General features: G+C 24.5%; 1 protein-coding gene and 1 long non-coding RNA gene across 16 annotated transcripts in view; one reads left to right on the forward strand and one right to left on the reverse strand.

The window, feature by feature from the left end:
• The window catches only part of LOC107450919 (uncharacterized), a 653,937-nt gene that overhangs the window by 272,420 nt on the left and 356,012 nt on the right, over positions 1-25,505 (reverse strand). For 3 of the 12 annotated variants that reach the window (XM_087155161.1, XM_087155159.1, XM_087155149.1), the window contains exon 1: positions 14,639-14,779. The exons of the other annotated variants lie outside the window; for them this stretch is intronic. The gene's annotated coding sequence lies outside the window, so the exon portion shown is untranslated. Of the gene's footprint in view, positions 1-14,638; positions 14,780-25,505 lie in introns of those variants that run through there. 12 annotated transcript variants of the gene reach the window in all.
• LOC107450920 (uncharacterized) lies at positions 131-24,856 on the forward strand. 4 transcript variants are annotated; one of them, XR_015430477.1, is made up of 5 exons: positions 131-145; positions 1,360-1,379; positions 14,669-15,021; positions 20,507-20,639; positions 24,723-24,856. It is a non-coding gene; the product is annotated as an uncharacterized LOC107450920 (long non-coding RNA). The 4 variants fall into 4 exon arrangements; XR_015430476.1 differs by having other exon boundaries at positions 144-247; XR_015430474.1 differs by lacking the exon at positions 131-145 and adding an exon at positions 197-466.

Consider the following 25,505-nt stretch of genomic DNA (forward strand, 5'->3'; position numbering starts at 1 on the left):
AGAATAAAAAATAAAGATACAAAGAGAAAATTGTTCTTTTTTTATTTTTTGTCTGACAGTTCAGCTGCACCTGGATTACGTACTGAAACAATGTTTCATACTAATACTTTCCTTCCGTATGTTATGCGTCTGGAAGCCGTCTAAGGTAAAAATAATTAAAAAGAAAAAAGAACATTTGATAGGTCTTTTCTAATTCTTAATACGTAGCAACGGATGTTATATCAAATTTTTATATCATTCAGAGAAAGTACGTTTTCTTAATTTTTTATTTTTTTTTGTCTGATTTTGTACTTTTACATATCGTCTGCACAAACTGATTAACAAATTTACGATTAAACCTCGCATAAATTATGTGAAAATCCGATAACTATATCAAAAGTTATTAAAAAGTAAGTTTTTCGCCCTTCAAAAGTATAAAAAGTAAGCTTTTTACGCCCAGTACATATATACCATCTTTGATATATAAGTAAGTTTTAGTTTTGATTTACTTATTTTCTTGAACTTTTTAAAGTAAAAAATGTGTTTCAGTTTAAGCTATTATATAGCGTTTTGTCAACAGCATTTAATGGATTTCTTTGCTTCCCCTAATTTAAGTCACATGATCGTTATTTTTTTAAATCAGCAAATGATAATGCTAGATATTATTAATTGCATTTAATTCTTGGTCAAAAAGATTAATTATATGTACAGTTTATAAAAAAAAAGAAATACGATGGAAATTCATTTCAATTCATATTTTGGAAATCGGCTAAATCTACTTTCTCAATTAAATAACCATACTGCAAAGCTAAAAACAAGCTAAAATTTACATAAAATTTATATAGCGATTTGAACAAAGGTAAAATATACATTCAAAAAACTTGAAATTTATAATTCATATTAAAGAATCTATTTCGGGCTATAGTCCGAAGAACAAAAAGATAAAATATACATTCAAAAAATTTGAAATTTACAATTAATATTGAAGAATCTGTTTCGGGCTATAGTCCAATTGTTATAAGCTTTTTTTTTTTTAAAGTAGTGGTAAATAAATTCAAAAATATTTCGAATTTATGGCTGATATTTATAAAAATGGGATTTTGAGAAATTTTTCTTTAAAAGTATAATCTTATTATGCTGTAGCTTTGAATGTTGGAAATATATTGGGGTTGAGGGGGAATGCACTTATCAAATATCATACTCTCATATTACGAAATAAAATATGATAAAATAATTAACCAGATACTCAATCTAAATACAGTCTATTATTAAATGTTCCACTTGAAAATATTTTTTTTATCAGAGGTTACTTTCTGCCATTTATTTCTGAGATATCCTTTGTGCATCATCTTAACCATTTTATATTTATTTTATCTACAGCCTAAAGACTATTAGATGTGGTAAGTTAAAGTTTGTCCTATTTTCTTCACAATAAACAAGAAATATCTAATTTTCTGCGATGTAGACCAAATAATATTAATTTTATTTTTTAACTCTCGCTACAGAATTATACTTTATTATGGTACTAAGGATTTTCGGGATCGTAGAAGAATGCTCCATAGTTAGACTCTTTACTTAATTTAGTTGCCACCACACTGTCACATCATGATATGCGAATTCCCAATTTTAATGGTACAAAGAGTTGCAATTTGGAGAATATTGTCCCAATAGCTTAGTCAGGAGATCTTCTAATTTCATTCTTTTGCTTATTTCGTTATATCTTAAAAACTTTTAAGCGAATGGAATGTATGTCATGATGCACCGTTGCGGAGGTCACTATATAAAGCTTCTTAAATCTCCCTTGCACTGGATTGTATTACTATGGTGGTTAGATCATCCTACTACGAATTCGAAGGTCCTTGGTTAGAATCCAGCCGGCAGCCAACGAGCATCTCTCTCACACGTTTCTCCCTGTGCATCACTATACATTTTGCTTAAAGATAAGTCTATGCTGTTTCAATATTGAATGCATGGGGTTTTCAAATTCAACTATATTGGTTTTGAAGCTATTTCGACACATTTTTGCTCACTTTTAGAGAATCTCTTTTTACAGTGCAACTGTATATAGGACATGCTTAAATTTCGAAGGCTTGGGAGTAAAATAAAATATTTTTATTTAAAAAATGAGTTAAAATATTGATTTTGACATTTGAACATATGATATTGTGATTTGTTTTAAACGGAAATCTGGTACGTCTTACCACATTATTATGGTTGCAACAAATTTACAGGAGGTAGTTCAAAGTTGAAATATTTTTTCTCAGTGGGTAGTTTCAGGGATTTACAAGGAAAAAAATAGTTTAAAATTAAAAAAGTAAAATTGCAAAACAGCAAAAATTGAGAATAAATTCTTCAGATAAACATAGCTTCATATAATTAATGCAGTAAAAATATATGTGCTTTAAGATCTTACTTTCAAAAAAAAAAGTTAAAAACTGAAAGCATTTAAAATTTAAAATATGTCAATTGTATTAGATATATAATCAATAAAATTCCAAGCTGTTTTTAACCGGTCATAAAAGGAATATTTGTTTATAATTAAAGATAATTTTAGTCAGCGTAGTTAAGAAGCATTTTACCATTCAAAACACACACAAAATATTTGTCAGTTGTGTTTTTACCTCCCCTAACTTTCTAAAATAAAGAAATAAAAGCTAATTATAATCTGACATATTGCAATTTCATAAAATTCATAATACGTCAAACTAATTAATTATAAATTAAGCCCATGTGGTCATAGGAGAATCATTTTTTATATCAAGGATAGTTTGTGACAATGTAGTTAGACATGTTGAACCATTCAAAGCACAAAAAACCTTTCTGTATACCTTTCAAAATTTGCTATTTTTTAAACTAAATAGCTGTATTATCACTAAAAGCATACGTTGGTTGATAAATGGTCATGACAAAAAAAATTTCATATCAAAAATAGGTTTTGTCAGCAAAGTTACGATATGTTGCATCATTCAAAACACAATGAAACATCTTGGTTTCTTCCTACCTTCCGGAATAAAGAAGTAAAAAACTAAAATTCTATAAAATATACAATGCGTTGAACCAATTAGTCACAGAATAAATAAAGCCCTTTGTTAATTTTGAACTGTCATTGGAGAAACATTTTTTCAAATCAAAAATAGTTTGTGCCAACGTAGTTACGACGTGTTGTGCAGTTCAAAACACAAAAAAAAACATTTCTGCTTTTTTTGTGTTTTTAACTAGTCATATTCCATTTTAAATATGTCAAAATAATTAGTTACATAATCAATAAAACATATGCTAATATTGAAAGATCATAGGGGAAAATTTTTTTAAAATCAAAAATAGTTTCGGTAAACATAGTTGCAGCGTGTTTATTATTCAAAGCACAAATAAACATTCAAGTTTCAGGTGCTTTTGATAATCCCTAACTTCCAGAATAAAAAAGTAAAACAACTAAAATTCAATAAAATTTACAATATGTCAAACTATTTAGCTGTATAACCAATGTAGGCTTCGCTAATTTTGAACAGTCATAGGAGAAACATTTTTTAAATCAAAGATAGTTTGTGCAAGCGTGGATACGACGTGTTGTACCACTCAAAATACAAAATAATAATAATAATAATAATGATAAAAATAAAATAAAAAATAATAAAAAAAACAATCTGTTTTTGTGTTATTAACTAGTTGTACCTCCACTTACATTATGTCTAACTAATTACTTACATAATCGATAAAAAAATGCGTTAGTATTGAAATAGGGGAAACTTTCTTTAAAAATCAGAAATAGTTTCCGTCAACTTAGTTACGACGTGTTGCATCATTCAAAGCAGGAATAAACCTTTCGGTTTTTTTGTAATTTTGATAACCTCTACCTTCCAATGTAAAAAAGTAAAAAACTAAAATTCAATGAAATTTTCAATACATCAAACTATTTAGTTGCATAAATAATTAAAACCCACGCTAGTATTCGACGTTCATAGATGAAACAATTTTTTTTCTTCAAATCATAGATAGTTTCTGCCAACTTAGTTACGACACGTCGTACCATTCAAAATATAAAAAAAAAAATTCGCAAACAATAACCAATAACTCACTATGATATTATTCATGCATTATCAAGGGAATTCTTAACCACTTAATATTTATCTTCTCTTTGATTGAAAGATAATGAAATGTTGTAACTGAAAGTTTGTCGATTTTCTTCCGGAGATGAGAAAGAAATAGCTAATTTTCTCGAACGCATATCTTTTTTTCCACCAAGCAATATTTGTTTGAGTGTTGCAGAAAGTGCTCAAAAGAAACGAGATTTTGTCGTGAAATCAATGACTAATTAAAGGAAAACGTTGTCAACTTTATATTTCATGATGTTTGGAAGATATGCTCTTCATTAGTTAAAAGTAATAAGTAAATAAAAATATAAAAACGCAATTGGGTGTTTTTGGGCGTAATAGATTTTCCTAAAACTTATTAAAATTTATTAATTTAATTTCGTTTGTTTGAAGGCCTGTTCTTATTAAGAAAATAGATGGGGAAAAAATGCTAGAACTACTGCGCTAGATTTGTGGAGGGGGTTTAGCAGTAAAATGAAATCTAACTCCTCTGGCAATAAAAGATATAATTCTTATGATATATTTGCGACGTATTTTTAAGTTAAATTTTTGAGTTTTTAACCATGCTCAAAAATTCATTAAAACTTTACTGGTGGTAATAAAACTGAGCTTTATTTTCGATTTCAATCAAAATTTTGCTTTTGCATGCAATTATTTTATGCATGGAATTAGTTTTTAATGGTGATTTTCATCAATTATTTCAAATTATTCTTAGAAAAGAAATTTTAAGTTATCAGTTGCGCTTTAAATTAACGATAATATAACTAAATTTTATTACTTAAAGTATTTTTTACATTGTTTTAATTATAAGTTTGACTTAAATTTTAAGAGCGTGAAGGTAATTTTGGTGACATAATTGGAAAAAGCTTCAATTTTTGGACGATAAATATAGAAAAAAGTAAAATATGATTTCTAATTTAAAATGAGTAAAGCGTCAATGCGAACATAACTTACACTTAATTATGTCCTTGAGTTTTAAAAAATCTGTTTGGAAAAACCTTTTTTTTAAAAATTTAATCCAACGCGGTAAAATATTATATATGATGATCATAGTAACTCTGATTATTTAAACATCCAAATCTTAATTCTCTAAGATCCACAAAATTCATTATTAAATAATTGGAAATAATAATCTTCGAAACTTGAAATTCACGTAATCAGCAGATTCCAGAAAAAATAATTCAATGAAAAGAATGGTAACGAGTTATAATAAATAAAATTAGTAAAAAAAAATGAAATGTAATAAAATTATTAAAAGGAAACACAAAATACCAATTTCTCGCATGATATATTTTGGTAAAAAATTATAATTAGTAGAGGGAAATTATCTTTCATCTATTTAATGTTTTATTTTAAATTCCTTTATTGTATTTTTTAATTATTAAATGTAAACAAATAATTGATAGCTTTTTACATTTTAAATTATTACTTTTTGAATTGTTCCTCTCTCTCTCTCTCTCTCTCTCTCTCTCTCTCTCTCTCTATATATATATATATATATATATATATATATATATATATATATATATATATATATATATTATTTATTTAAAGTATGTTAAAAAATTAGTTAAATTAAATCTCCTTAACTGTGTGGAAAAGGAAATGCTTCTTTAATTATCATGAAAGGCTTCTAAATATTGTGCTTATTGGCTAATAGTACACACATAAAATATACAAAAACATGCTAATCTAAGCTATCAACAATAATATCCAAACGATATAATTTTATTTAGTTCAGAACTGTAAATTTAAAATAGTATTATTTACATTAATGGTACTAATTTTGGCCGTTTATTTTCGCCCCATTCTAATACAAACAATTTATGCTAAAAATAGACGGAAAATGAGCTTAGTAAGTGGCCTTGGTGTTGGTAATCTTATGTCATTACTTTTATAACACTAGACTGCTGTTTATACAAAGAACTCAGTATCAAACCCATGTCCTCAAACTCTTTGGCGAAAGCATGACCGATACTAAGATTCTTACATTGCATTCCTAAAAGATTTAAAAAAACTCTTTTTAATCGGCTTATGCATTGAAATTTCAAAAATTTTATAAATATCTTTCCTTTATGATTTATTTATTCATATTCTGCTTTTAAACAACGAATGATAACAATATTTTAAAATCATGCTTCTCACATATTTACAGGCGAGGTTCTTAAAATTCATTGTTTCATTCTCTTATTTTCTAAAATATTTTCTAGTTTCAATGGACAGTTCTTAAGCTTTTAATACTTATTAAAATTCCATTAAAGTTCTGTGGAAAACGTATTGCATATACTTTGAACAGATAGCTTTAATGCATATTATTTTTTCTTCTGACATGTTTATGGCCACTAATACTTTTAAAGTCACAAATACTTACATTAATTTTATATGTAACTAAATTTTAAATATCTATATGTCTCATTCAAAAGCAACCCTTATGAGAGGAAGTTTGCATGAAAAGACTCTTTTTGACTTTAAAAAATTCCTTTAAACTCCTTTAAAAAGTCAGCATGTTTTTAAAATTTCATCGAAGTTTTTTTAGTAAATATCTTGATTATTCTTGACACTTGATTATAGTAATTTCTTGATACTTTAAAATGTCCTCAAAATTTTATACAAAGTTCCTTTTTTTTAAAATACTCCTAATTAACCTTTTTGAGTCAATAAAATTTCATTAAATTGCGTACACTGCCAAAAAATCTGGAGTACAGTTGCCAGCCTTTTTGGTGTTGAGGTAAATTAAAATTTTTTATAGTGCAAGTAGTCCCATTTTTTTAATTTAATTTTCACTGTTACAGTTTTACTTAATTATTTATTCAGTTTTTCTTTGTTTATTTACTCATATCTCCATGCGCATTAGAATTGATTTATGGCCTCATTACAAAAACATTTCTTCTCAAAAAGGCATGTTTTAACAACATATTCGCACTAATTCTTTCAATTATTATTTTTTTAAATTTATGTAGTTTTTTGTACTATAGCTAAAGTTCGGAACTTAAAAATGTACTTAATTTACTCAACACCAAAAATGCTGACAACTATGCACCAAAATATTTTCCTGTTAATAAAATTTGCTCGTTTTTTTTTCAATTTCTCATAAAGATTTTTATCTTTATTTTCATTGACAGATTCATAGTTCCTTGAGTATTCTTCAAAATGGGAGTAATTTTATTTTATTTATTTAATTTTTGTTCCTTAATTCCTCATAACTTAATAAAATTTTCGTACTATCTTATCTAAAATATCTTATCTATCTTATCTTGAACTTTTTGAAATTCCTTTAAAGTTACGTAAAAAAATTTCTGCACTCGTTTTCACAGTTGGAATAAATATATTTACACCATATAAATATGCATTTTTAATCAAAAATTCTAACAACATATACAAAAGCAACATCATTTTGAAATCATAGATTTAATTTAAATACGAACTTTTAAAAATAAACTTTCTGTCTAAAAGCGAAGTTTCTTGACTCCTTAAAATTTCCTCAAAGTTCCCACCAAACATTGGAATGAAATCCAAAATATCGAAGCAACTTGGGTGAATGATCGAAGTGTAAAAGCATTTCCCTGCATTTTTTAACAGCAGTTTTATGTAAGGTAATTCTTCCGCAGTAAGTGCATAGAATAGTTCAACGAACTAGCCCAACCAAAGGGTTCAACGTTTAAAAAAATTTGTCTACACCCTTTCCCTTTAAGTGATGTCGGAAATGGCTCACCTGTTGAAACCCCCAATCGCATCTGGAGTCATTGCGCCCCAAGAAATTCTCCAGTTCTCTTCCATCATCTCATATCTGTAAGTACTCCTTTTTCTCTCTCATCTAAGAAGCTTGAGGCGATAATTGAGAATATAGAGATAATACCTTGAAGAATAATCTTTCTCTTAAATAAATTCCGACAATTCTTTGGTTACGAAAATTATCAGAGGTGAAAATAACTCCTTCTGTGGTGGATTACCGCACTCCTTCCCTATCTAATTATTTCCTTAAATTATCTGCTTTTGGATTAAAGGAGTTAGATTACTCCTTTCGCGTTATTGTTTGATAATGTTTAAAAGTTTAAAATTGCTTATTTCATTTTAAATATGCAAGTGTGTAAAAATTCGGTACAACGTTAATTGTTTTGGCGGGACTTTGAAGCAGTGTTAAATAGTTTCTCTATAGGTGACTAATTCTTGTTTAAATATAGAAGTTGTATGTGCAGTGACCCAGTCCAGTATTTATATACTTTTATAAATTATCACAGTCTATGGCTGTTTATACATAATACCTTAAAAAAAACATTAATCATTTAAAAGATGCATATAAATATTGCATTGTATTAAAAACATAAAGCTGTTTTGAGAGACAATATATTTTCATTTTATTTTTTTATTGTATTCAATTTCAAAGAAAATAATATACTGGCCTAAAACTTTTGCATGCCACTGCATATTTTTATAAATTTTGAAACATAAGTTCAAGGAGAATTGTTTTGAAAGTGCATATTATGAATAATTTGTCATGCTGGTTATGATAGTAAAAGAACTGTACAAAAAACTTTTTTTATAAATCTCTTGTTCAGTTATTTTTGGCTTTAAAACTATCACTAGTTAAATGTTTTTAGTTGTTATATTTTAATAATTTATTTTTCAACTTCAAATCCAAAGTACTGAGATAAAAGATTTTTTCTGATGGGTGCAAATTATTTATTTTGCTTTCTAAAAATGTTCCATGTCTAAAAATGTTCATGTGCATGTATTTAGTTTGCACGTGTTAAAGTTCTAAATGTACAGTTTAAGTGTTATTAAACTAAAAAAATAATTAATTAAATCCTGTTTTTTTCTGAGTGATTTTACTATTTTTGTTTCACATGAGCTTTTTAATCAAAAGCTTTTATTTTTTTTATTAATTTGGTGTTTTTTTAAATTTCTTTTTAATGTTAAAAATATATATTAATGCTTCTTTCTCCTGTTAAAAAATATAATTGAATCTTAATAATGTAATTACTTTATTTTACCAAATACAGTCTTATCTGTAATTATGTTATCAATGGTATCAAATACAATCTTTTATGTAAATGTAAAAAAGTATTATTTACATTTTCCTAAATGTCATTACCCTTTAGGAGTGTCTTAAAACGGGGTGAAATACAACTGTTTCAAAGCAGGAAGTAGGTAGGGGGCAGTGGAGTCGTAAACATTTATTTATGTAAATTTTAATATTCTTAAATTTTGCACGTTGTAAATTAAGTTAATAATTTTAATCACATTGACTTTATTAAAAAGTATAAGTTTATAATTTGAATGTAAATACAAATTATAAATTGTCATCAACATTGACTTCATGAACTTTTTGCGTTTCCTTAAAATTGCAACAAACTTGCTTCTAATTTTTAATATAAAAGACACACGATTCATGCTTTTATATATAGATTTTTTTTCAAAATTAATATTTCTTTTAAGTAGTAAATTCTAAGCATGTCCCGACATTATTTCTTGATATATACCTAAAAATTTTTTTCGTTGTTTATAAATTTTTTTATTTATCTTGAAATGCCAAAGTAAAATTTTAGGATATTGCATAAGTTACTTGTTTGTGCTTACATGGCGCATATTTTTATTACATAATAAATATATTTAAAGAATGCAATTTGAAGGAATTGATATTAATTTATATTTATAATACTAATTTTTTCTCCACTTGCAATGGAATTTAATTTGGCAAAAACCATTTATTTTTTATTTTTACAGAAATATTTAATACGCATTTTATTTTGAGTTGCAAAAATTTATTATTTCGAAAGTTATAATGGAAAAGAAATGTTAGCGTTTCTGTTATCAAAGTTGGGAATTTTTTTTAAAGTCATTACCCTCTAGGTGCCTTGAAACGGGGTAAATTGTAACTTCCTGGATGCCGGAAGTAGACGATAGGGAGCACCACGTACACAATTTTGATATTTTATTTTAAAAAAAATATTAAGAATGAGAGGGTAGTTTCTAAAATATAAACAATCAGGATATTTTTAAAACTACTATTTCAGATCGTATATGGAGATAAAATTTTCGCGCCTCAGAATTTTATATTTAATAATTATTCATTATTATGGGATTTTTTTTGTCTAAAAACACAATTTTTTTCAATTAACTTAACTAATGAAATGTTAAATAATAAAATGCTAAGCTTTTTAATAATTTTTCCATGACAGTAAAAAAGTAGTAATTTCGAATCAACCAAAACTACTAACTGAAACAGATAAATAAACAACATTTATCAGTTTCTTTGTGATTACTACAAATAGTTTTTTGCTTATAAAAGTAAGAATGAATTATTTTTTTTAATGATACTGTACAAAATTAATTCCCTTTTAAGCATTTTACAGATGAGCAGAAATATAAACACTTTCTAAAAATTTAAAGTAATTTAAGAAGTGATAAAACCTTTTAAAATGCTTTTTTTCTTCTTCCAGAAACTACACAAATTGAAGCCGGTAAATTGTCACATGAGAGTAAATTATAAAATTAACTGGTATAGTTTTGAAGAACTAGTGTAAATAAAAGTAAAACAGTTTATTAAAGTTTAGTTTGATTAATTTTAGTACATATTGCTTATATTATGAATTGCGACTGCGTTTTTTACGAAGAAATATCAGAGTGGATAAAAAAAATTCTATATTTAGAAACTTGAACGTTTAAATTTTAAAATTTCCTTAAAATGTTTCAACTTTATAATTTTTAGTTACATAATGAACCGACAGACAAATTGTTTTGTAATTCAATTTAACAATGTTCATGGTTTTTATTTTCTTAAATGTTTTTAAATTTTTTTTAAATGATTTACATGGCAATTTTGCTAATTTTTGACAGTTTTTTTTCTTTTTCGTTTGCTTCTTAGTCGATTTTATATTCAAAATTTCTTGACAGCATGAGCAACAATTCAAATCTGTATATGAACAATTGTAGCTTAAAGGGAGAAAATAAAATTATAGGAATTTATTATAATATTTAGCGAATGCATATTGGCGCCAGTATTTATGTCCTTCCTTATATAACAAATACTTACGAATGTTGGGTCTTAGCTTCTGCAATAATTCACGTGGTACCAAACCTTTTTTTTTTCGTATTTTAAATTAGAACAGTACTGATTAAAAACAAGTCGAATTAATACTTTAAAAGAGTGAGTTAATTTTTAAGTTATTTAAATATTTTATTGCAAAATGGTTTAATTTGCAAAAAATGAATGAAATGCTAACTTAACTTCCTTAATAAAATAAGTATAATTTAACTTAAATTTACAGAAATTTGTTAAACTAAAAATCTCTGTTATTTACGCAAGTAAAAAATATTCGTAGAACTCAAAAAATTATGTTAACAAAGTAATAATTGATTTTCCTGTCCGAAATATTAAGTATAAAAGAAAGTTTCTTATTACTTTTCAAAGAATTAAGTCTAAATACTTTCTAAAAATTAATTATTACTTAAAAATTAATTATTATTAAAAAAACTCCACATTGTAGAATGCTATATTGTGTTAAGATTCATAATACATATTTTTGGCAGGAGAAATGCTGCTTTAAAATAACATAGTGTTGAAATGTTTTTTACTTGATGAGATAACTATCTATAATACACTTGTTACTTATTAATTTCAAGTGTTAAGTTCTTTTAACCATCTCAAGATACTTAAATGAAATGATTCCAAAAAGTTGTGAAACTTATTATTTATATAAAAACCAATTATTACAAAAAACATCCGCAAATAACAGAATTTTACATAACAAAATAATTTTCGCTATGTTAAATAATTTTTTGTTGTGTTAAATAACATAGCTACTGATAACACAGCTTTTTTTTCGCTATGTTAAATAACGTAGAAAACGTTGTGTTAAAATAACACAATCACGTGAAAAAATTTTATTCTTGAAAAGATAGTTTCATCTAATATAATTGTTTGTTTGCTATTTCAAATATTAAGTTCTTTCAACACCCTATATATATTTTATTGAAATAATTTTTTAAAATTTTAAGGACATAAAATTATTGAAGTAAGTACTTATAAATATTTATTTTCATTGATTTTTTTCAAAACAACTGTAAATAGGGCTTAAAAAATTAATGCGTTTTAAAAAATTTGCAAGTGTGAAATGGACTTGCTGAGAATATCCATTTTAAATACGCAGATCAAAGCGTTAATTTTTTTTTTTGTGTATTACAAATATATAAAATTGTGTTATAGGTGATGACCTTTTTTCTGACTTTTAAAATATCTGATAGTTAACTTAAGTGTAGTTAGTAAAGTTCAAGTTCATTTAACTTAAATTTTAGTTAATAACGATGATAGCGATTGTCAAACAGATTTCATGCAAAAGAAAATCAAAGTTTAGAATACTATAATATTTTAAACATTTTGTTATTTTAAACATTTTTACATACTATAATATTTTACCCTATTTTAAACATGAAACTTAAAGTAAATATTCTAAAATCCCCAAAATTTTAATTGGTTTAACTTTTAGGTCTAGTTTTGTATCAAACTTTAGGACTTCATAAAATTTTGAGAAACGATTAGTTTTAATAGTTCATTGCTTGTGGGCGATTATTTAAAGAATACTTTTGGTCTATTGTAATACTTTAATAAAAAGGGATTTTGGTTTTAACTATTTTCTATTAGAGGGATTTTGTATTCAATTGAAATTCTAAAAGGTTTAGTAAAATTTAAATTTTCAGTTAAAGTTTTGTTTAGTTTTAGTGAGGAAATCAGACTACAATAACTGAAGTAATTATTATCAAAAAACATTTTACTTTAAATATCTTTTTGCATCCTCGTTTCTCATTTTTTTCTGCCATAGTTATTTTTTTTAGAATTATTACCTCTAAATCGAAGCTGATAGCAACGTTCTTTATGCTGTATTTCCGAAAATAAGAGTTTTAATAATCCGTTTCTCAAACAATATTCAAGTTACGCATTTTTTAAAGCAAGATAAATTTTCTCATTACTGTAAGAGCGTTCCTTTCTAAAAACAAACGAATTTTGTACTTATTATCGAAAGTTTAAATTAAAACTTGCAACGTCACGCTTTACTAATGGGGGGGGGGAAGGAGTAACATATGCATAAATATATGCATAAATATAATAGATTTATATTGACTTACTAATAGATGCGCCATATGTTCTGAATTGTTAGGAGCATTTATATATGTATACGATATTAGGTAACATGATTTACGCAAAAAAAAGTTAAAATGAAGCAATTGTTTTCTATGTTAAAAGGAAATATGCATCGAATTATTTTTAAAATGTGCTTTAAAATGCAAAATAATATGCAAAAGCGATGTGCAATTATTATTAAAAATTTACCCGAGTGATTTTCTTCCGTCTGCTGTTGTATCCTGCTGTTGTATCAGACGCAGCTTGAAGAAAACAGTTATGTGTTAACAGCTGAGTGCAGTAACGAAATCATTATAAAGCTGTCTTCTCTTTTTTTCCCCTTTAGATGAATCGAATCATACGATATGACTCATAAAGACGTTATTCGATTTTTTTCTACATTTGTTGTTATTAAATACTCAAACAAAAGTTCCAATTTAGATTTTATAAAAATTGAAATGTTATTAATATGAATGGTTTAAAAAAAATATTCTGTTGGAAGAAGCATTTATTCTGCAATAATTTTGCTACATTTTATTTTAATAATAATAATTTTTATAACTTATTTTAATTTTATATTAGTCCTTTTTGTTGTTATCTAAGACTCTCCCAAAAAATATTGTGGAAATGTTTTGCGAGAACCTTCAATATTATTAATGAAGAATGGTTAGAAAGAAAATGAAAAAGAATGAAAAAATTAACTATTTTTATATTCACGCGAGAGTGATCTACTTAAAAATACTATACTATTTAATATGGTTTTCATAATTTATTTCAATTTTGTTTTCGTATAAAATTTTAATTTGTATGAAAAATAGTTTGAAATTTTAAAAATTTTATAAATTCCAAAAAAAAAGTTATTCAAATTTATTTAGCTGTCTATATTTAGTTTATGTTTTGTTCTGATTTAAGTATTGCAAAAGTTTGATCAGTATCTTTTTTAAATTTGATAAAAAAGAATATTTTTTTTATAAATTTAATAAAAAAGTATATTTTTTAAGTAGTTATTTTTACAAAATGCCTCTTTAAATCAAAAAAAATAAAAAAATTAAATACAAATTCTTTAATTAATTATCTAATTGAAAAACTTGAACGTAAATATCTTATTTTAGTTATTTGTAAGAATAAAAAAAAAAAGTATTTATTTTGAATATTATCTGCTATAAATGTCTTTATGCGTTTATGACAGTGCCTAGAAAAAAATGATGTAAAATCAATATTTATAAAAATACTTCTTCTGCTTATGAAGAAAAAAAAAATATATAAAAATGCTATGAGATTTAATATCAAAAAATTCTACAACTGGGAGATTAGTCAATACGAAAAAAAAAGGAGAAATAACTATTATTTTTCATATTTCCCAAAAATAAATCACTAGCTACATATTTAGTTTAAATATTTTCTAAATTTATTTTGTGTGATGATGATTTTTCCTTTGTTTTTTTCATACCTTCATCGGTCTTCTAAAAACATCCACTAGCCAGTTGCGCAGAAACATCAGAAAACTAGGGCGGCATCAACAACAACGCAATCTTCCTCCACTTAACCCTTTGATCACAGTCCAAACGAAACTCGTTGCTCATCCAAGATGGCGTCCTCAGCAAGTGGAAAAAGAGGAGAGGCTTTTTAAAAGAAGAAAAAAGGAACAAAACACAAAAAACCAGGCATCCGCTACACGGCGGTCGATAATACAACTTCTCATGAGAGCAAACTCTTTCTTTCGCATCGATCTATTACCACCACTCCCACCTATACTACCCCTCTTCTCGCCAAGCGCCAAAGTTCGCCAAGAAAAGATTTTTGCCGCCAGCACTAGTTCGTGTGTATAAAAAGGTAAATATAATTAAGGATCTAAGTCCCCTTTTCTTGAAGGGAGATTTTGTAATTAATAGCGCTTGAAGAAAATTTGCATACACGATAGTTGTATGTAGGGCTTCTTATAAACATTTGTGATTTGATTTATGCAAAAATGTAAAATTTGTATTATTTTTTTTTATTAGTAATTTTTAGAGGTTTTCTTTTTCAGTTAAGGAATAATCAGAATTTTACGTGACGACCTTAGAGTATAAGTTATGCTTGAGCTTTCGCGTTTATATTCTTATTTTGATAAATGTTTTTTTTTTCTTTTTTCTTTTTTGTAAATACAAATAATTAAAATTTTTTTTATACGATGATTTTTAGTTTTTTCTTCTTTCTTTTTAGTGACAAAAACATTTTACGCAGTTTACGCAGACAAAGTTCACGCAGGTATTTAAAAAATATTTTCCATTGCTGTTGTTACACGAATGCTAAAAAAATACTTTTATTTATACTTTATTTTTGTTTTTTTAAAATTTTTTTGCAAGTAATTTCGAATTTTTAATGTATAGAGGCTAAGATTTAAATGGAATTTAAAAATAATCTAATTTTTTGTGCTAGGTACATTTTTTAATTTTTATAAATTTTTTTAAAATTAGTTTCATTTCGTTTTCATTAGATTACCTCCATTAAAAAAATTTTTTTTGAGCCGGTTGCTTTTGATTTCTTTAATATCTGAAAGATTTATGCAATTAGAGTTTAGATAATTTATACTGCTAAAAAGGGGAATATTTATGATGAACCCATTTATTTATATTTTTCTTTTACAGAATGCTATACGAAATAAAAAAAAGTAATTTTTTTTATTTTCTTGAAAAAATATGTTGACCTTGAAATTTTCTTATGAAAACTCTCAATTGTCTCAATATTTTATTAAAAAACTTTAATTATATAGATTTATAACTGTGTATGATATGCCTCAGTGAGAAAAAAAAAGTGGTTTAATAATGAATTGTAAATACTATAATGCCACAATTGTGTAAAGGAGATACAATTTATAAAAGATATATGGAAAAACTACACTAATCATGAGCGTATTTTCTGATGTTCTTAGCTCAACCAAGAGTTTTCTTTCTCAATAATATATTCAAAAAATATTATCGAATTGTAACAACTGGATCAAAATCTATAAATTGTTGATGAGATGATGGAGATTAAGAACCTGTTTTTATTCCATTGTAGTTTCGTTACTCAAACTGGTTTTAAATAGGTCTTCATTTCAAATCATATTATTCTTTATTTTCTTATTTAACGCACAGTTGAAGTACTTTCAATGCGTTTTCTTGCGTTCTACGCGATGGTTCGAACTTTCTTATTTCATTAAATTGATCTAAACACGAGTTTTAATGTTGCTTGATATCAGGTTTATTTTGATATATTTTAAAGAAAAAGAAAAGGGATACTTCAACTTGTTATTCAGGAGTGAGTAGTTTTAAATAAAGATTGTAACTCATTTCATAGCTTCTTCTTTTTTTTTTTTTTTTGGCTTCGCATTTGCTTCATAGATATTTGCTGGTAAATCAAATTTTTTTTCCATTCATATTTATTGATTTTTTCTTATCGTGGATCTAAAATAGTATAAACTAACCTATATTAGAAAAACAATATATATATATATATATATATATATATATATTGCTTGGAAATATTTTTTTCTTATGCTTTCTCTCTCTGTAAAAAAAAAAAAAAAATAGGAAGGTAGTAAATCTTTGTATGAAAAAAGTAATGCGGGAGATTATTGGCATGAGAAAGTATTAAAATAAAATGGAAGCAGTATTGACTTTTAAGCGGTTTTGACTTTTTGTCGCACACATTAATTTAAATTATTATTTGTCTTTTTCTTAAATAAAGGTAATTTTACCAATAATAATAATAAACAATAATTATAAGTAAGTACTTGCAAAAATAAAATTTGAAAATTTGTAATTTTTTATATTAATAATTGCATTTTAGTAAGAAGGGAAGAATAAACTAAAAGTTTTTTTATTTATTTATTTTAGACTCTCTATTTTTATAAATATTACTAATTTCGAAAGCTGTTTGATATAAAAAAAAAAAAAAACTGAAATTTTTTTCCTGATTTTCTTTTCTTTGACAAAAATTAGGATTAACATCTACAGCCATTTTTTTTACTTAGATAAATGTTAATAGTAAAATTTACTTTTTTTAACAGCATAAAAAATTCAAAATTGAATAAGCTTTGTATTTTGATCTGCAAGGATAAAAAAAATTTGCATATCTTTTAATAGAAGTTAGTTATGTTCATTCTTTGGCCCTACTTCTCAGTTTCTTACGCTTTTATATTTCGCAAACTTTTTAATTAATTAAAAATAATGCATTTTAAAAATAGCAAAATAAACCTCAGTTGTAAATGTGATAAATTCACATTCGCAAAGTCGGATTTAATGCTTTTAAATTTTTTCTTCAGCTTATGCTTGTAATTAAATGTTATATTTATATAACTTGTTGTTATTAATAAAAGATCTGATATATTTGTAAGATAATTATAGTTAAAAGAAAGATCTAATGAACAGAAATTATTCTTGTCTTTTTTATTTATTTGAATATCTATATTTTTTTCCTTTCTTACTTTATTAATATTATAATTTATTATTATTTTTATTCCTTTTTATTATTATTGTTGACAGTGTTATTTATTATTATAACTTAATTTTGTTATTTTTCAAGGACTTAAATATTGAGTGGCTCCAAAAATATTGAACACAACAACTTGTAAATGGTTCATAATATATATATATATATATATATATATATATATATATATATATATATATATATATATATATATATATATATATATATATATATATATATATATATATATATATATATATATATATATATATATATATATATATATATATATATGTATATATATATATATATATATATATATATATATATATATATATATATATATATATATATATATATATATATATATATATATATATATATATATATATATATATATATATATTAATATGTTTTTCTTATTTTTAATGTGTCTAAATAAAGGTGCTTCCCTCCAAATGAATAAAAAAAAATTTTTTTTCATACATATTTTCAAAATGTCGTAGTATGCATGTCGTAGTTTCTAAACTGTTTGTATAAATGCTTTTGTTTTGAAAAATAAATATCTTAATGTTTTAAATTTCAGGGGTGGGTAAACGTGTATAGTATTTCATATATTTTTAGAATTATCAAGTTGTTTGGTAAATACAGTTTAAAGTCGTTCTAGACATCACAAAACATATAATTATTCCGTGATATTTGCAAGTAAAAGGTTCTATTCGAAAATATTATAATGCAACATGCTTTACGGACAAAAAAAAATTAAAATTATCTCATTGTATTGTAATGACAATTCTGGTTCTAAACACATTTAGAAAAAAATACAGGTAAATACAGGTTGAAAGGTAAATTAAATGATTTTATGCATGACTTAGATATCATGATAAAATTACTAAACTTTACCACATTTATCAAATTTTATCAGTATTATAAAAGCAAATTTTATTGTTAACTTTACCAAAATCATTACCCAAGTGCTGCTGTAAAAGCTACTGTGCTTTTTGTTTCAACCATATTTCCAGAAATACGATAAATTTCACCATATACAGGTAGTTTTGACCATACTTTTTTTCTCAGTATTTTTTTTCTAAAATTTAAAAAAAAACTTACCATTATCTAAATTTTATTTAAACATCTATGCCCGTTGTTTTTAATGCAATTTGTTCTATAACAAAGGGAAAATATAAAATGATTTATTTAAATTTATCAATGGGAATTTTACTATTAATTTATTAAAAAGATGACTTACAAATTAAAATATCATACTATGCATCATTATTACTGCAAATTGTGAAAAGCCGATAGACATTTTTCAGCTTATTTTATTTTGTACCCATAAAATTTTTAGTATGTTAAGTGCAGTTGCTGATCAGGGAAACTTTTGAAATTAGTTAAAAAAATTTCTTGATTTCGAAATCTCAATCTTCTATTTTACATGACAGTATACTTGTGCGAAAATCATTATTTTATTATATTTTTCATATTTTTATGTTTACTGAAAAATTATAGCTTTTAAAAAATAATTGATTTGAAATGCTACGATTCATTAAAATAAGCATAATTTCTTTTTCTTTGACCATTTCAAACAATTTCGTGCATGATAACAGTAAACTTGTGTTAGTAATTATCTCGCGATGTTTTTATTTAATTATTATATATTAGTATATGAACATTGAGATATACTGTTAGTATGAATCTGTATTGTTTTATTTTTGTTAGTTACAATAAAATAAGCAATTACACGACTTCTCTCACTGGAATTTATTAAAATCTAAGTATTTCTGAAACATTTAACACATTTATGATATGGGTTGAGTGTGTATTAATTCTTAGATACAAAAAGCTGCGCTTTTAAGGGCATTTTTAAGAATAATTGGAAGACATTAAATAAACAATATAGACATTAAATAATTATAATAGTTATCCTTAACTTGATATTCTTAATCTCTATCCACATAAAAAAAACTCTATGGTTTATTTAGACAATTAAATTATTTAGACAAATTTTATGGGTGCTTTTTTATCAGCATTTTTCACGTGTATTTAATTTACACATTTAAAATCACAATGATAGGTAAAAATATGTAAATAAAAAGTAAATTCTAATTTTGGTGATAAGAAATACTGGTTTAGTAAGCCTAATTTTTTTCATGGTTCAATTGATAAGAAATAAATAAAATAATGTGACACCTTATATCTTGTCAAATGTCATGCAGTATTAATTAGTTAATAATAATCATAATAACAATGATTTCAGAGTTGGATTTAGTCACTTAATTTATAGTTTAAGTATTAATATCATAGTATTATATATTGTTTTTACATAAAGGTATACTTGGTCATTAAATTGATAAAGCTTCAGTTTAAAAAGGCGACAAATCTTGTACGATTGTGTTTGTTTTAGGTTAGTTTCTTAATGTAATTGTTGTTTTTATTTTGAAATATGTCTGTTTAATCTTATGTATTTGCATTAAAAATCCTTACTTCTGTTTAGGAGAAATATTCCCTTCAAAAGCATAATATATATATATATATATATATATATATATATATATATATATATATATATATATATATATATATATATATATATATATATATATATATATATATATATATGTATATATATATATATATATATATATATATATATATATATATATATATACACACACATTATAAAGAGAGTGCAGATAGATAAATTCAAAAACAGACGTCTTTCTTCATCATTCTTTCTCAAATTTTTATGAAATTGATAGTGGGAATGGAGTGTTTAACATAAATGTTCACTTGTTTTATATTACACATGATTGTCTAAATTTTTCATATCTTTTACTAATGTTTGCACACCTTGGCTGTTTTGTAGCTACCAAGGCATATGAAACCAAGAAAATACGGAAGCATCCTTTTAAGAGAAATAACCAGACAGACTTTTTTCGGCTGCTTTTATTGCAGAATTCAAGGTTATCAGAGTTGAATCTATTTTGATTCAGTCTAAGGTATTTTTATATTTTATACTCTCTAAAGAATATTTTTTTAATGAACTAAAAAGCATTTTCACGATGTTCTTTTCATTATGTAAAGATATATTTAATTTTATTATTAAACTTCCTTACGATAATTGCAGCTGTCATAAAATATTATTTTAGTTAAAGTTTCTAATGTTTTCTGTTGAGTGATAATTCTTTGGAAACTTAAAAAAAATATCAGAAATTATTTGGTAAATTATTTATAATTTACTATTTTGGAAAAGCAACAATATCACTAAATCAGCACTGGTAATAGAAATAGTCTTAATATTTTACGAAAGCTAAATGATTTCAAATATTTAGACTTAAATAATAATTTAACCTGTGAACATATTAAATGCCTACAATAAAAATTTTTTTCTTGTAAAGTATCAACCACTGTACATATTTTACTGACATATACCATCTTAAACTGGAAGATAAAAAGATCAAAACATGATACACTTAGATGGATAGATTCTTATTGAATGAGATAGATTCTTATTGAAAAATAGAGATAAACAAATTATGCAATTTAGTAGCCCTAAATATTGAAATTCAATATTACAGGAGAAATGTTTCTAAGTGTATGTGAAATTACAAATATAAATTACAGCGAAAATATTTACAGAGAGTTTAATAATTTCAATCTTCTTGTTTTTGGAAAAATTCCCTAAAAACTTAAGGTGACTTAATTTTTATCGCAGTATCCAGTATTTTATTGCAAACCAGTGAAAGAAATATCTTTTCAAATTTTATATATATATATATATATATATATATATATATATATATATATATATATATATATATATATATATATATATATATATATATATATATATATATATATATATATATATATATATATATATATATATATATATATATATATATATATATATATATACACTAACATAACTTTTACACTCTAACATAAATATATATATATATATAGTTATGTTAAAAGTGTGTATATGCGTGTGTAATATAAATATGTAACATAATTCTTTTATAATGATCAGTTTTAATGTTATAATTCTTTTCTTCAATCATAATTTTTAAAGATTTATATATATTGATAAATATTAGAATTTTCTGTTTCTTTATGCTTTATTGTGATATCTTTATCTTTTATATTATAAGATAAAGATAACAAGCATATTATATTATAAGCGAAATTGCAATTTTAGATCTTTTAAGCTTTCGATTATAGTTAGTGTATAGATTAAATTGAAAGAGTTAGATCTATAAATTAGCATGCGAATTCTTTCATGTTTGGTTTAATTCGTTTAACATAGAAGCTGGGAATATTTTTTAAATAGGAAATAGAGAAATAAACCAATAAAGTAATAGACCAATAAAATATATATTTGTGTAACCTGTTTCAGACACATGAAATTGAATTATAATTTATACATATTTAAGCTATTTCAGTTTACAAACTATTCAAGTTTAAACTATTTTAGTTTAAACTATTTTAGTTTAAACTATTTTAGTATTTAAACTTTTGAGTTAACTTTTTGACCAGTAGAGTGAACAACAAGACCTGTAGCTGATTAGTCTGTTTATGTTTCAATCTTATTTTATGATTTTTTCTTATTGAGTTATTTTTATTTCATCTTAATATCCCATAAAATTAAATGCAGGTTATTGACAACTGATTCTTTTTTATGAGCAATAATGGTTAAAGAAGTTTACCTCGATTATTTATTGAAACATAAAGTTCCAATAAAAATTCCACGTATGCAAATTTGAAATATTTAATGAGTCATAAAGAGTACAAAAATGCAGATGTAAAAACTTTAGTGAAGCTAAAGTGGTTATCAATTTTAAATATAATGTTTTAAAAAAATTATACTGAGCTCCATGTAGTGGGATTGCATAATGCTCCTAGTGTATGCTTTAGTTTAGGCAACTGTTACATTAATTTATTCTAACTTTTAATAATTTAAAAAGAGTATTATTTGCGTTTTTTTTGTTTAAAAAATTGAGTTTTTTTAGCCTTTTTTCTTTGATGTTTCGTTTTCTCTAATCAAAAATAATAAAATATTTTCATCTATTTTCTTACCTATATCGTACTTATCAATTAATTGTTAGTTATGTTAAAACTAATTGACCGCTTCCAAAAGTTCGAATTTTAAGTTTATTGATTATTATTTACTTTAAATTTCTGAATTTTCTTTTCAACAGGTTATTAATTTTCAGGAATCGTAAGTTTTAAGCATCAGAATGAGCAAAAACAACGCAAATGTATTTTTTAGTCTTTTTTATTATACATATAAAAATATTGCTCTATAATTAAGCATATGAGTGGTTATAGAATAATACATTGATATAAGCTGGACTATGGCATTAATAGTTTTCTACTGATGGATCTACAGTATTCATAGTAGATATTTTTACTACGTATGAACAGTCCAAAATAATTTAAAGTTTAAATATCTTGATGATGATAAAGAACTACAGCTTTTGGAGTTTCATTTAGGCATAATTTGTTATTGCTGAAACCACTTAAATTTTTATGATTATAACTAATGTAGTTCATGAGTAAAATTTCAAAAAGTATTAAGCGATTAAAGTATAAATTAAATGATTTGTGAGAAAGGCAATCGCTTTTGTAAAGGGTCATATTTTCTTTACAAAACATTGCAAACAATTTCTGTTTATGCATTTTACGAAACTGGTATTTTAAGGAATTGAAAATTTTTGTGAGTTATTCAAATAGCTTATTCGCTCATTAATTTGAAATTGAAATTTCAAAAGTTGTAAATTTTACTAATAAGAATGATGCAAAGATGGTTACACAAGTTCGAGCCTGATTTGAAACCAACTGAAATCACTATCACATTTTCATTAAAAGTATGATTCCTCAAAAATATATTTGATATCTTTTTTTATAACAGTCTCAAGAAGTTTTTTTACAATTTCCTACATATAAATTGCCTGTTTTTTTAAAGGAATACCGTAAATATTGCTTTAATTACTTTTACAGAATGATTTTTTTGTCATAATGACGATTTTGACTAGTACATAAATTTGGAGTGCCAAGGTCCCTTGAATATAAAGAATTTCTTCTTTTAACATCCTAAGATATTTCAATGTCGTTTGAGTGATTTAAGGTGAAAAAAGACCAAATGTGGTAATTTTGCTTGGATTTAAACATAAAGTTAAGTGAGTGTCTCATATCTTAACTTATGCAATTACATAAAATTAAACACCATTTTAGTCATCGCATTTGATGTAATTATTTTAAAAGAATTTTTTGTGCATTTCAACTAAAAAACCCACATGTTAGCATCATTGCTTTATATTTCATTTTTGGCATTTGTTTTAAGTTGTGCATAAAACAAAATACCAACATTTCATAATATCTCAAGTATTTACAAATTGCTAATTTGAAATTACCATTTTACACATTTTTATGCTTTGTAATTCAATGCATATTCAATTTTCATAAGTATACAACAGTTAATTTTTCTTCCCACACGTGAGAAACTTAATAATCAAAGAGGATATAATATTATATTGAAAATATTTACAATAGTATTATGGGTTTAATATCCTTCTATGATTTTATAAAATATTTTAATTGTTAATGAAACTTCGAGTTATTATTGATTGCTTTATGAATTAAGGGATTGAAAATAAATGCTTATTTTTCTAATTTTAATTTTTTAAAAATCATTTAGCTTTAAATAAGCAAATTACTTATATCAGTATCTGTTCAAAATACGAAAAAAAAATTAAGCTTAATAATACGAGAGCTTAAAATATAAGTTTAATGGCTAATTTTATGTTGTTAATTTCACCAATTAACATTTTTTAAAGTGAAAATAAGTGGAGTTTAAATTTTAGTTTAGTTGGAGTTCAGTTTAAATTTTCAATTAATTTAATTGAGACTTATGTATTTTTGTTTCGTAGTAACTCCATAAAATTAGTTAGCTTTTATAATGTTTTGTTTTATTAACCTTTCATTTCTTTGTAAGTAATATTATTGTTTAACAGAATTACATTTTTAAATTGTATTACTTGTAATTCTAAAATTTTTTATTTCTCTTTCTTTTACTCCAGGTGATATAGGTATTTGAAAATATATCAACTAATGGTATGGAGATCAAAAATCATCTCTGTTGTTCATTAAAATCATAATGTATGTACATTTAAAACATTTGTAATATTTCTTAAATAAAGAAATTTAAAGGTTATTTTTTAGTTGCTTAAATAATGTTTTCACTCTAATTTCGAACACATATTCATTTATATTATAGTTGAAACTGAGCCTAGTATTAGGTAAAATACTTTGGTCCTCTTGCTCTTTTTTGCTATACTTGTGATATATATATTAATCAGTATATATTTCCTTTCTTAGATATTTATTACTAAATAATATTATACGTGGTGGTAACCGTTTAGTAAACTGTTATAATTTAATTGGATTGCAATAGATAATGAAATGAAAATCTTTTAAAACAGAATAATATTTTTAATACCAGATCGGTCTTTTACTACACCTTACTAAAGATTTATGTATTTTTACAAGTTCTACGGGCAAATAGTCAAAAGTTGAAAGATGCTAGTTGGAGATTTTTGCTCGCCGAGTAAAGTGAGAAAAAAAGTTTGGTCAAAATTACCAGAATATGATAAAATTTACCGCACTTCTGTTTCTATGTAAACATCAAGAAGCTCGGTAATTTTAATCGAAGCACTTTGGTAATGATTTTGGTAAAATTAACTATAAAATATCGTGTTATAATAAATGATAATGATTAAATAATATAAATAAAAAAATAGATGATAAAATTTAGCAATCGTAGTAAAATTCCGTAATTTTTTCATAATACCCTAGAGCATGGC

Source organism: Parasteatoda tepidariorum, chromosome 11 (genome assembly GCF_982258835.1).
Source record: "Parasteatoda tepidariorum strain Cologne lab strain chromosome 11, Ptep-v5.0, whole genome shotgun sequence".
Lineage (NCBI taxonomy): Eukaryota > Metazoa > Arthropoda > Arachnida > Araneae > Theridiidae > Parasteatoda > Parasteatoda tepidariorum.